Below are 14,669 nucleotides of genomic sequence, written 5' to 3' on the forward strand. Positions count from 1 at the left end.
CAAAGAAAGTAGAAGGAGAAAAACAGTAATGGTAAGGGAAAAATAATCATAATGTAGAAAACCTATAGTAATAGAAATTTAAAATTTGAAAGCTCTTTGAATAAACTAATAAAATAGTCTGGCAAATTGACAAAAAGAGAACAGAGGAAGAGAGAAAACAATAACTTTTTTTAGGTGTAAAGAAAATTTGGAAAGAAAAAGAATGGGCAAAATATGAGAGACAGGTAAGTAGATAGGGTAGGCAAAGAGATAGATGGATAGATAGAGAGAGACATATATCAGTTATAGTGAAAACTTCAAGGAGGCATAACTTACCCAGAAAAATATAGAACAGGAAATGTAGATAAAAGAATCAGTTTGCATGTACGTGGAAAAAGCAAGAAAAAGCAATGCCTCTGGGTAAAGAGTTCTCAGTGAAAATTGCTGAGCAAGACAAAAGGAACACAATGAAAGTGGTCTCACCACTAATTCTGACAGATATGAGGGGAGCTTAAACATATAACTATACTTTGTATCACTCAAGTCTTTTTTTTTTCAGTCTTTTTTCTTTTTACTATAGAACTTAAATCTAAATTTTAATACGATTTAATTATAGAAAGAATTTGACTCATCTGTGATGGAAAACAAAATAAGATTGAAAACTAAGTTAACAAGCAGGTCTTAATCTACAGCATTTTTTTTGGTTACAAAACAGCAAGAGATATGACTATGACCAGAGATTTTGACCTAATGATTCTACCACTCAGAATCTACCCTAAAAAAAATACGATGAAAAACCTTCAAAAGGTGTGTCCAGAATCATTATTTGTAATACTAGTAAATGAGGCAAAAAAACATAAAATATATATAAAAGTAAACATACACATAGAAAATTTCAGTCAAGTCAATATTATATGGCAATCAAAATGATATGTGTATGGGGCGGCTGGGTGGCTGAGCTGATTAAGCTTCCAACTTTGGCTCAGGTCATGATCTCAAGGTTCGTGGGTTTGAGCCCCACGATGGGCTCTGTGCTGACAGCTCAGAGCCTGAAGCCTGCTTCAGATTCTGTGTTTCCCTCGCTCTCTGCCCCTCCCCTGTTCGTGCTCTGTGTCTCTCACTCTCAGAAAGAAATAAACATTAAAAGAAAAAAAATGATATGTGTAAAGACTGTGGCAGATTGCAGAAAAGGGTTTAAGGAATAATGTTAGCTTTCAAAAGTGGGATAAAAACTCACACATGATTATATCCACATAAAATCCATATACCAGCAAAGAACATTTGGAAGGGACAGAAGAAATGAAAATTGCTGCATTTTAGTGGTGTATTTATGGCTAAGTAATTTGAAAAATCTATATATATATTTGGAGACTAATAATTTTTTTAAAAAACTTTTTACTGCTGCTTGTTGACTAAATACATAATTATGGTAGAAACAGAAAGACCAGGGACTCCTGGGTGGCTCAGTTGGTTAAGCATCCTACTTTTGATGTCAGTTCAGGTCACTATCTCATGGTTTGAGAGATTGAGGCCCACATCAGGCTCTGTGCTGACAGTACATATTCTACTTGTAATTCTCTCTCTCCCTCACTCTCTGCCTTTCCCTCCTTTGTCTTTCTCTCTCTCAAAATAAACATTTTTTGAAAGAAAGACCATTAGTTTGTATTTTTATAAATTCACAGGAAATTCACAAAACTAGGGAACAAAGTATAAAATTATTTAACAGGAGATCCAAAAAATGCTATCATTATGTTGTTTTCCAATTTTGTTTAAATAAATATAAAAATGAATAGTAATTTTCAAATATATAGAAAAGCATAAGTTATAAGGCAGTATCTGATACAGATTTATAATGAACAAATAGTGTCCAATTAATTCAATGTCCGTAGGTGATATAATAACAGCCCAAGTTAGAGCCAGTTGGATAAGGTGACTTTGGGAGCTTTCCCACATGATATTCTCATTAGCAATATAAAAACAATGAATTTCTGTTCCATGGATTCAGATCTCCATGAGATATTCCTAATAAGTCTTCCTTTAAAAATGTAGTAATTTGAGGTCTACATCAAATTCAAAGATATAAGACAGTTTAATGTTCCAGGATATAAACAAAACATAAAACAGGTATAGATGTCTAAACTTTTGAGTATATCCAATCTTAACATCTGGTTGACATGCTCAACTGCTTACAGGTACATAAAATGTCTAAACTTTTAATGGTTCAGTGTTAAGAGTGAAAAAAAGAAAAATGAAGTTCAGCCATTTCATAGTTTGTAAAATATCCACTTTTAGAGTTCTTAAAAATGTTCCTGGACAGCTCCCTTTTTGAGGATAAGTTATTTATCTCCTGGAAGGAGCAGGTTCAGTCAAATTACCTAAAAATGTTTTCTCTGACTTTGTTTCCATTAAGGCTACATGTCTGTCTGAGTCAGTAATACTAATCTGTGTGTGTGCATGGCTATTGCAAAATCACTCATCTATCAAAACACTCTTTTCTGCTGAGTCTCACAACCCCACATGGCTCATAATCTTTATAAAGACATATTCCAGGAAACCACTATCAATCAATGAAAACAATTTTCAACCAGATCTAATTAAGGAGAAGAGGACTAGATGAATGAACATGAGGTGAATATTTTGAAATGTTTCTCCAATTTCACTGCAAGAACATTCAACCTCATTGAACTAAACCAAAAATTCTGAATTCACAGAGGCAGACCTCATCATGATTATATGGTTTATCTTCAGGTTTTCCATATCAAAGGAACAAAAGTCAAGAAGATAGTATTCATTCAGAAATAAATTTATGTAAGTCAAATCAAGAACATTTGTAAAAAATTAATTAGTTTAATGCTCAAGTACAGGTAGGGACAGTTTTGCTAACAAAATTTTGTTTCACAGAATGGCAATCACACCAAACAAGTGTGAAGTAGTATCAAGGACAGAGAGAGAAAGTTATGTCTATTTTTAAAAGAAGTTAGGTGTGGGGCGCCTGGGTGGCGCAGTCGGTTAAGCCTCCGACTTCAGCCAGGTCACTATCTCGCGGTCCGTGAGTTCGAGCCCCGCGTCGGGCTCTGGGCTGATGGCTCAGAGCCTGGAGCCTGTTTCTGATTCTGTGTCTCCCTCTCTCTCTGCCCCTCCCCCGTTCATGCTCTGTCTCTCTCTGTCCCAAAAAAAAAATAAATAAACGTTGGAAAAAAAAAAATTTAAAAGAAGTTAGGTGATGGTCAGTATTAAAAGGAAAACATACCAAAGTACAAAACTTAGACATTTTATTTGGCCATAGAGTTTAGGTCGCTTTTCTCATTGCCATCCAAACATATCACACGGAACTTCCAAAGTCTAAATGTGATTTTAAAAGATCAGCGACGAATATGAAGGGCAAAGTATTCACCTCAAGACTATGATGAAGATACAGAGGTTTCTCATACCTATATCAGTTTACTTTTTGTTAGAATAAGTTAATATTATTTTTTACTTAGTCCACTAAATCTAGCATCTCAAAATGGTCAGTGGGAATATACCCGAAAGAATAATCAAGGTTTGGAACTATATTCAGCAACTCTACATCCTCTTAATAATATTAATGAGATTAAAAAAAAGTAGAGTCAACACTGATATTTACAAAAATCAGTCTGCCAATCATCTGGATAACTCGTTTCCCAACCTTCTAGGAAAATGATATATCATATTGATTATGCATATTTGTGCTTTAATAAGAATATACTGTGTAAGGATGAGCAAAATCTGTAATGGTAGAGCTAAGAGACAGGCGAGAGACTGTCTAGTTCAAACTCCTTTCTCAGATGAGGCAAGTGAATTTTTAAGAGATTAAAAAAAATTGTGCAAGTCATAGACTTCATGGGCAGGATGTCTCCTCCATTTTCTGCTGCGTAATATCTGTACAGCAAAGAGCAAAAATCTTTGAGTTTGTATTAAAGTGGCAACAAGTAAATAAGAATTTAAGAAAAAAAATATTGATAAGAAAATCAAACAATCAAACACTGAGTGGTAACAGAGTAAATGTATATTAATGAGAACAATAGGATTTCATGAATGATTATGATGGGTTCTTCCATCACTCTGAAGTTGGATGTGAAAAGACAGGTTTAGTATAAGAAAGAGACGTTGAGGTTCATTTACAAAGGAAAACTTCTTAAAGTTGAAATTAGTATGTTAGCAATAAGAAAAGTTATAAAAAGGATAGATGCCTACATATTATTTAATTATGCTAAGTCACTGCTGAATTCACAGAAAGGTCTACAAATTAAACAAAACCATTAGCTTTTGCATAGGCCATTCAGCTATAAAGCCAAGGAAAAGTATATTCATCAGTCTAAAATCCAGAGTCTATTCAGCTGCAGCAATTTCCTACTTGACACATCTCCAAAGGCAAGAGAATTAAAAGCAAAAATGAACTATTGGGACCTCATGAAGATAAAAAGCTTCTGCACTGCAAAGGAAACAATCAACAAAACTAAACGGCAATCGACCCAATGGGAAAAGATATTTTCAAATGACATATTGGATAAAGGGCTAGTATCCAGAATCTATAAAGAACTCACCAAATTCCACACCCAAAACAACAAATAATCCAGTGAAGAAATGGGCAGAAGATATGAATAGACACTTCTCTCAAGAAGACATCCAGACGACCAACAGGCACATGGAATGATGCTCAACGTCACTCCTTAACAGGGAAATACAAATCAAAACCACACTGAGATACGACCTCATGCCAGTCAGAGAGGCTAAAATGAACAAATCAAGAGACTATAGATGCTGGAGAGAGGATGTGGAGAAACAGGAACCCTCTTGCACTCTTGGTGGGAAAGCAAACTGGTGTAGCCGCTCTGGAAAACAGTGTGGAGGTTCCTCAAAAATAATTAAAAATAGATCTACCCTATGACCCAGCAATAGCACTGCTAGGAATTTACCCAAGGGATACAGGAGTGCTGATGCAGAGGGGCACTTGTACCCCATTTTTTATAGCAGCACTTTCAACAATAGCCAAATTATGGAAAGAGCCTAAATGTCCATCAACTGATGAATGGATAAAGAAGATGTGGTTTATATATACAATGGAATACTACTTGGCAATGAGAAAGAATGAAATCTGGTCATTTGTAGCAACATGGATGGAACTGGAGAGTAAGTGAAATAAGTCAGGCAGAGAAACACAGATACCATATGTTTTCACTCATATGCGGATCCTGAGAAACTTAACAGAAGACCAGCGGGGAGGGGAAGGGGTAAAAACGTTACAGAGAGGGAAGGAGGCAAACTATAAGAGACTCTTAAATACTGAAAACAAGCTAAGGGTTGATGCGGGTGGGGGAGAGGGGAAACTGGGTGATAGGCATTGAGGAGGGCACCTGCTGGGATGAGCACTGGGTGTTGTATGGAAACCAATTTGACAATAAATTATACATTAAAAAAATAAAATAAAATAAAATCCAGAGTCTAGCACCACTGCTTGATAGAGGTTGGGAAACGGTTACAAATTACCAAGGAACCCTCTTTTGCTGGTGGCCTGATAAACTTTTATTTTTTTCCCCCACGAGGATCTAGAACTGCTTTTAGCAGCCTTGAAAACTGTTTGGAACTGAATTAATGAATTCAATTCAAGACTGAAGGAATGAATCAGGGATTAAAGTGTATGGTTTTTTTATTTCTTTATCATTACTTTCATTGTTCAATAGACACAAATTAATGACCTGTAGCTTCTTCATTTTATTAGCTGTGTGACTGAGCAAGTTGTGGAACCTCTATGCATCCCAGTTTCTAAATCAATAAAATGCTGGCAGTAATAAAATGTATCTCAAAATATTATCATAAGGAATGAATTAAATATAAAGAGCGTAAGAATAAGAAGGTATGCACTTAATTCACTTTATAATGATATTTTTTAAAAAGAGAAATCAGCAAGGATTGAATATAGTCAAATTCACAAAGGCAGGTTAAAAATTCTAAACTGAAGGGGCGCCTGGGTGGCTCAGTCGGTTAAGCGTCCGACTTCGGCTCAGGTCATGATCTCATGGTCCGTGAGTTCAAGCCCCGCGTCAGGCTCTGTGCTGACTGCTCAGAGCCTGGAGCCTGTTTCAGATTCTGTGTCTCCCTCTCTCTCTGACCCTCTCCCATTCATGCTCTGTCTCTCTCTGTCTCAAAAATAAATAAACGTTAAAAAAAAATTAAAAAAAAATTCTAAACTGAATATTAGCAAATAAAGCAGCAATAAATACATATATATATATATGTATGTATACACATGTATAGAAATGATATGTATAGGTATGCATGAATAATATGGGAAACTATAAACATCACAAGTTCCAATCATTTATGACACTGATAGATTAAAGGAAAAAAAATAAACATATCTCAATAAATGCTGAAAATCCCTTGGCAAAATTCAAGAACCATTCATGATAAAACATTATAGCAATTTTGGAAGAGAGGAAAATTTCCAAAACTGGAGAAATGTAGAAGCAAAGTATGCCTTTCAAACTTAGAAACAAGACAATAATGCTTGCTATCTCTATTTCTATTTAACAATTTCTCAATGTCTCGTATCTCCAACTAGCACCATCATCATCATCACCTGGGAACATGTTAGAAATGCAGACCCTTGGGCCTGAACCCACTACTAAACCAGGATCTTCATTTTCATATGTTCTCCAGATGGCTTACAAGGCATTTTAAAGTTTTAGAAGTACTGGCCTAATTGGGGTAACAAGACAATACATCTTTTTACAAATGGCATAAAATATAGAGTATAAAAATTAGAATGGAAGAAACAAATCCTTTTTATTATTCACAGATGATCTGATTGTCTATGTAGAATACTTAAAAGAATTAGAAGAAAAATGATTAAAAGTATAGCAAAATTTAAGGAATTTTCTGGATATTTGGAAAATACAAAAAATTATGTATTTGCATATAGTTGCAGAAAGCACTTAGAAAATGAATTTTGAAAACTGTTGCCATTTTGCAATGACAACAGAAGGTATTCAGTACAAATGAATAAAAGATTCACAACCTCTTTAGAGCAAAACTATAAAACTTACTGAAAAACACTAAAAAAGAACTGATGGGAAATATGCTGAAATTACAAATAGTTCTGGGGGTGCCTGGGTGGCTCAGTTTGGGGGTTCCTGAGATGCCTTGGTGGTGCCTGGATGGCTCAGTTTGTCGAGTGTCTAACTCTTGACTTCAGCTCAGGTCACGCTCTCACGGTTCATGAGTTTGAGTCCAGAGTTGGGCTCTGTACTAACAGCTCAGAGCCTGCTTGGGATTTTCTCTCTCCTCTCTCTCTGTCCATCAAACGCTCTCTTGCTCTTGTTCTCTCTCTCAAAATAAATAAATAAACATTAAAAAAAAAGAAATGGGGTGTCCTGAATACATAATTTTTTTCTTAAATTGATCTACAGATTGATTGAATTTCAAGCAATACCATAGTAGTTGACTACAGGGGATTTAATAAACTGATTCAAAAATGTTTTACGAAGGTCATAGAGGGAAAGAACAGTCAACACATAACTGAAGAAAAACAAAATTAAGCAGGGGGCATTCTTTACCTGATATTCATTATCACAATCTTGTAGAAATTAGGGCCATGGGGATTTGGAACAGAGAGAGAGAGAAAAAAAAAGGCAAACGAAACAGAATAGAAACCCCAGAAAGAAGGCAGCAGAGTTAAGAAACTCAATACATGTCAGAGGTAGCACTACTAGTCGTAGGAAGTGAGGGAGTAGTCAATCAATGGTTTGACATGTAGAAAATGAACATAAAATTAGATTCCTTCTCACACCATATGCAAGATTCCATTCAATATGTCTAATGACTTCAATGTAAAAGGCAGAACTTGAAAAGTTTTTATGAGAAATTCCTGCCAAAAAAGAAAACTCCTACTTCTAAAAAGCCTCCAACAGTGACTTACTGAGAGAAGATATTACCAGCACTTACCATCAACAAGGAATTGCAGACTATATAAAGAATCCTAAAAATTGATCAGAAAAAGACAGCCCAGGAGAAAAATTGGCAAAAGACTTGTGTAGAAATCTTATGGAAGAGGAAACATGAATGACTAATAATATGCTTTTATTACTTATTTATTTATTTATTTTACTGTTTGTTTATTTTTTGAGAGAGAGAGAGAGAGAGAGGAGAGAGAGAAGAGTGCGAGCAGGGGAGGGGCAGAGAGAGAGAGGGAGACACAGAATCCGAAGCAGGCTCCAGGCTCTGGGCTCTCAGCTCAGAGCCTGACGCAGGTCTTGAACCCACAAGCTGTGGGACCATGACCTGAGCCAAAGTCAGTAGCTTAACAGACTGAGCCACCCAGGCGCCCCAATAATATACTTTTAAATGCTCAAGTTTATTAATTATCAGGGAAACTAAAATTAATACCACAATTAATTTCATTTTATAACTACTAGTTTGAAAGAATATTTAAGTCTGACAAAAAAAGAAATACTTAAGAGTGCTTTGACAAATTGCATATGACCATATATGCCACTTGCTCTAACACTCACCGAGAATCTCTAAATGCTAAACACACGTATACACATGTACACACACACATAGTCATTCAAGGTTAAAATCTGGTACCATTTCCCAAGTCCTTTAAAAATTATTGTGTGTTGATTTTTCATCTAAAATTTTAACTTCCTTTTCATTGTGTGAAGTTAGTTGTTACTGAGAAGTGAGAAAAAATACTTTCTTCATTTAATACTTTTCATACTGTTTATAAAGGGAAAAACTGTTAACCACAGAGTTTTCTTATTTTAATATTATATCAGTTAAAAGTATTTTACAGAAAAGGCATTTCACTTCCATTTTACCAGTCTATATTTATAAAGTTCTTTAATGTTGTAGAAAATGCACTGATGCTGTTTGAAAATCTCTTTTTGTAAAAGTAGAATACCAGGATTTTAATGTAAATCACAATCAACATTCTGATTGCAAATGCCATCAAGAAAAGCAGATCGGGGCGCCTGGGTGGCGCAGTCGGTTAAGCGTCCCACTTCAGCCAGGTCACGATCTCGCGGCCCGTGGGTTCGAGCCCCGCGGCGGGCTCTGGGCTGATGGCTCGGAGCCTGGAGCCTGTTTCCGAATCTGTGTCTCCCTCTCTCTCTGCCCCTCCCCCGTTCATGCTCTGTCTCTCTCTGTCCCAAAAATAAATAAAAAACGTTGAAAAAAAAATTTAAAAAAAACAAAAAAAAAGAAAAGCAGATCAAGTTGACTACTTTTACAGATCAAATGCTCACCCTCCAAACTGTGTTTTAGGCGCTGGGACTCATTTGGAGTGGTTTTATGTACTTGGACCACGTTTTCCTGAGGGACTGAGCAGCATTCAAATACTTACCAGTTGTATGACCTTGGGTAAGTAACTGTGTCTTCTAAGTTTTGATTCCTCATGAGTTAAATGAGGCTTACTGGAGCACCTACCTCTTAGGGTTATGTCATTTATAGGAGTTAAAACACACAAAGTGCTTAAGCAGTTCCTGGAACAGCAAGTGATCTATGTGTGTTAGCTATTGTTACACTATTCACATTTAATAATAGATCATGCTGCAGAAAATGTCATGAAAACTATTGTCATGTCAGGCAATCTAAGTGGCTTTTACGCTTGATAGTATTTTCTACTTAAAAGTTTCCAGTAAATATATAATGCTAACCCCATTTAAAATAGTAAAACAGTTCAACAAGATCTTCCTGTGACAACTGGCATATCTAAATATATTAAAGAAATTAACTTTGGTTTCCTACTTCCACTAATATTTCCATGAATGGCATCCTATTCTGGTCAGTATTTTTAGCAGATGTTCTCAAGCATTCAAATTAGATGTGCTGGAATTTGGCCCCGATTATCTCATGATTTTGCCCTAGGGATTAATTTCTCTTATCAGATGAAATATGCGTATTATTTTTACTAGTGGCAAAATAGTGATTTCAGTTTTTCAAGATGAAATAATGTTTGCTCTCTGTTATGATTCTTTAACTTAAAAAATATGTAATCATAAAGCATGCCTAGGTGCTTTGGCAATCTGAACACTCTAACCCCAACCTTTATTGTACAGGTGAGTCATGATGAAAATAACAAATGTCTATTATTAGTTGTCTGTTATATCACTCATAAGGATGTGCAATGTGGTGGTTGCTTCAAAAGAGGGGGAGCAGGTCATAACTACTCAAATCAAGGATCTTAGGACAGAACTAAAAGACCCCAAACAATGGCGACCCATACCAAATAGTTTCAGGTCAACCTAGGATAGTGTACAGGAGTCTAATAAAAAAAAAAAGAAAGGAAGAAAAAGAGTTGAGGGGGGCAATAGTCAAGGAAGGTTTCATGGATGAGGTGGGAATTGCAATAGACCTTGAAGAAAAGCAGAATTTTTGAAGGTCAGTTACCCCTGACTTCAGGCATTAGACTACTAACTTCGTATTTTGTCATATCCACATTTCTTCATGATTTTTGGTGTGTCTGAGTTTCCCCAGGCCATTATTTATTTTTAAAATTCTGAAACAAAAAAAAAGTATTTTGAAAATCCTAAATATTTCTATCTGCAGGGAAACTTTATAGTACTCTCACAAATGGAAAGTCAATATCTTTTGCCATATAAAGAGGACAGTATTTGAAAATAAGTACAATGTAAACAGAACAACCATATTAGCTTCTATATGGAAAATACTGCTTTCCAAAGGCTCTCACCTAGAGGCCAGTTTTGTCTTTGTTTAAAAGAGATATTAAGCAGATATTGAGAAGTGTTAGAGACGGTAACAGTAACATGAGACTTTTTCCAGTCCTTTCTTCCTCCCTATCATCCTTCTTCCTTCCCTCTCTTCTTTCCAACTTCCTCCTTCTCCCCTTCCCTTTCTTTTTCTGTCCTCCCTTTCCCTTTTTCCTTCCTCCCACTCTTCCTCCCTCCCTCAACCCTTCCTTTCACATTTACTGAGCACATATTATTATTGGTTTTTAAAATCTTTATCTTTGAGAGAGAGAGAAAGAGAGAGAGAGAGAGAGAGAGAGAGCAAGAGAGCAGGGGAGGAACAGAGAGAGAGAGGGACACAGAATCCAAAGCAGGCTCCAGGCTCTGATCTTCCAGCACAGAGCCCGACATAGGGCTCAACCTCAGGGACTGTGAGTTCATGACCTGAGCTTAACCAGAAGCTTAACTACCTGGCCACCCAGGAACCCTTACTAAGCACATACTATGTGCCACGTACCATTCTGGGCACCAGAGGTGCAATGGTGAAGAAACAGACAAAAGTCCTTGCCTTCACTGAGCTTATATTTTCACTGGAGGAGGATAGTCAGCAAATAAAGGAACTACAAAAGGTATAGTAGATCATAGGTGTTGTGAAGAAAAACAGAGCAGAAGTTTGAGGGTGGCAGAAATAGTGTCGACAGGGAAGAATTCACTGTAAAAGTGACAAATAAGCAGGGATCTGAAGGACAAGATGGAACCAGCCATGCAAATAGGTAAAAGGAAGGGATTACCCAGCAGGGGAACAGTAAGTGCAAAGACTGTGGTGCAGAATACACCTGGTATGTTCAAGGAACAGCAATGAAGACAGTCGTGGAAGCAAGAAGTATGGGGAGAGGGCCTGAGAAGAGTTTGGGTCCCTGGGAGGTGGATGGCAGAGATCAGATCACACACAATTTTAAAAGACCCCACAAGAATGTTGAATTCGATTCTAAATGATATTGGAAACCACTGGATTTCTTTGAGCAGAAAGCAAGACAATATAACCTACCTACCGGTTTTGTAGAATAATTCCACTCTGTAGAGGCTGGACTGGAGGGAGCAAAAATCTAAGGAAGGAAATTGGTTGGGGCGGTGGGGAGGGGTTGCAATAATCTAACAGAGAGATGACAGATACTGAGTCCTGGGGGAAGCACTGGAAACAGTCAGAAATATTAGATTTGTGTGGCAAAGGGAACCCATTCTCTTGCTCCCTTCCCCCTATATAAAAAAAGCAATCTCTATTTCAGCATTTATGTATTTACAGGTATATTTTCCCTGTCCCATCACTGTTACCAGGGACCAGCAATCATGCCTTGTTCATCTGTAATCCTTAGTGCTGACCACAGTGCCTCACAAAGGTGTTTAAAAGGTTTGTAGAATTGAATTCCAAATGAGTGAAATAATGAAAGGCACAGAGGCAAGGGTCACAGTAGGTATCTGGGACCAGACCTACATGGAAGAGGAGAGAGAGCATGAACACTGGGGAGAAGTGACTCTCAGGGAAACTGAAGCCCATAGGAATGCATTTTCCACAAAAGAAGGAGAGCTAAGTGCAGCATAAGAGAAAAGTAGATTTAAAATGATAGGAAAGAGGGACAGTTTCAGGGAAACTTGCATTCAAAGAAAAATGTAATATGGGTAAGGAGGCATAAAAGGGTGCAGGATTTACTACACAGCTTTTATTTTTAAGCCAGTAAAACCCTCTTAAATCCTAACGTTCACTGAGTAATTCATTAAATAATGTCAATATTTTTTATTATTTTGCTGACTTTTAGGAGAGGAAAAAGAAGTGCTCATAACCAATGAAGTGTGTGTGTGTGAGTGTGTGTGTGTGTGTGTGTGTGTGTGTGTGTGCATGCGCACATGTGCGCACTTTCAAACACTGGCGTGGAATTTCTCCTTTAGTATACAAGTCTGAGGTTTACAGGTATGCTGGCATCATGAGGTTCACCAAGGTTAACCTTGAGGAGTATTTCAAGGGATCCAAAGGAACAATAGGGGATCATACCTACAAAAATCTCCACTGCAAAATAAAACTAATGGGAACTAAGTGGGGAAGGGACAGCAATAGTGAATGACGTGCAGCAAAGAATGAAGAAAGAGGAAGTGAGGCCTGGGAATCAGGAGGAAGGATGGCTGGAGGGAACACGAGGTACCTTGACTTTACATAAATGCATTCCTGAGGTTTAGTCAGAGAGATGTGGTCGACACTACATAAGGAAACCAAGTCAGAGTAAAAGGAGAGATACATAGAGACTGTAGCATGGGAAACCCAAGTCTGGCATGGAGGAGGATGGGGCCAACAATCATTTTACAGGTAAAAGACAATGGTTTCAGTTTCCTAATCCAAGCCATCCTCATCCCCTGCCTTTCCTATAGACATGATGTCCTAATTGGCCTTGCACATCTACACTTGCTCCCTACATGCCATCCTTCACCAGCCAACCACAATGGCCGCGAGTGATCCTTCACTAAATACCAAACTCTATATAATCTGGCTCTCCCTCATTTCCTAAAAATTCTACCTTTTCCTACTCCCCAACTCCCCTAATTACATAACTTCCTGATAAATTTTAGAAAAGTTACCTGTCCTAACATCATCCCTCTGCCTCTTCCCCACACACCTCTACACTTACGTTTATGTTCTCTACTTACTTGATCCTGAGGTTCCCCCCTGCTGCCATCTCTGTTACAATATTTGATTCACTTATAATTCCACATCTGTCTTCCCCAGAAGGTAGAAAAGTAAGCACTTAAATGTTTGTTAACCATTGAAGACTGAATGTTGACTATTGATGAACATGAAGATATGAGGACAGTAGCTGATCATTTATTGAGAACGTAAAAGGTTTTTATATTCAATTACATTTCAGATAAGGTGCAGCTGGCTCTCAGATATATTAAAAAGAGTGCTGAATGAATAGAAACAAGCTTTCACTGAGACTAAAAAAAAAAAAGGAAGCTCCGGTTTGGGATCATTATAGAACATTGCATAACCTCCCATATTCACAAATTAAAACAAATAAATACAGGGTAATTTAACAAAATAAAGTTTGTGTAAAGTATGTTTGAGAATCAGTTTAGCTTCTTACAGGAAAAAAAATTAAAATTTAACTGGAATAGTCACTGTGTGGCAATCATTTAAGTATTTGTTCTTGAACGGAGACTAAGTATGGAGAAATGTGAGAAAAATTAAATTTAAAAGGGCTTTTATTTGGAGTGTGTCTTAAAGCAAGTCCTATGAGGTAAGGTCAACACTCATATATGTGTGTTCATGGGACTGGAGTGCACTTTATTCCCCTATAAACCCAAGTCTTAGATACAGTTGCTAGTTGCACATAAACAGTTTCACTATTAACTGTTTTACACAAACAGCAATCAAGTAGCAAGAGAGGGTGATTCCCCAGTCCTGAGTTACTTCCGGGTGTGTATCCGATATTTAATCTGCACATTAACTAACTCATTTAGGCTACCAGAGTAACACTTAATGCACGAAAGCTATAATTTGTGAAGGCTATTTTATCTTCAAGAGAACTGGAGAAATGGCCAAACAATTTTAGCACTTGCTCTTAGTAAAGTGTAAATTGTGGGCAAAAAACCTTATGGTTCAGTGAAGTAGCTTATGCCACTTGACATCAACAATCTACAGAATATGATTCTAAACGGCCTGTCATTCTCAGAGCATTGCACATGGAGAACTTTCTTAACTCACAGAAGGACTCCACTGCTCTAGGGATGTATTTCTGTTAACCTGAGTAAAAAAAAATATCTTTAAAAAGGACAGGAAAGCTCAGGAGCAGAACACTGACTTTCCAACATTCATAAGGCATATGGTTTATAAATATTTAGCCTTGAAAGAGAGCCTCTTCTATCATTGTCAATATGAATATTTATGAAGCGTCATCAGTAGGCTTAACTCTGTTCCTGTCCAGTCAGCTTATA

General features: G+C 37.0%; 1 protein-coding gene across 1 annotated transcript in view; it reads right to left on the reverse strand.

The window, feature by feature from the left end:
- The window catches only part of LOC124517405 (cAMP-specific 3',5'-cyclic phosphodiesterase 4D-like), a 545,211-nt gene that overhangs the window by 298,144 nt on the left and 232,398 nt on the right, over window positions 1-14,669 (reverse strand). The gene's annotated exons all lie outside the window — the stretch shown is intronic.

The sequence above is a fragment of the Lynx rufus genome, unplaced genomic scaffold (genome assembly GCF_022079265.1).
Source record: "Lynx rufus isolate CCGP_SWC_20201006 ecotype Redwood Valley unplaced genomic scaffold, mLynRuf1.p SCAF_1, whole genome shotgun sequence".
In the NCBI taxonomy this organism is placed as follows: domain Eukaryota; kingdom Metazoa; phylum Chordata; class Mammalia; order Carnivora; family Felidae; genus Lynx; species Lynx rufus.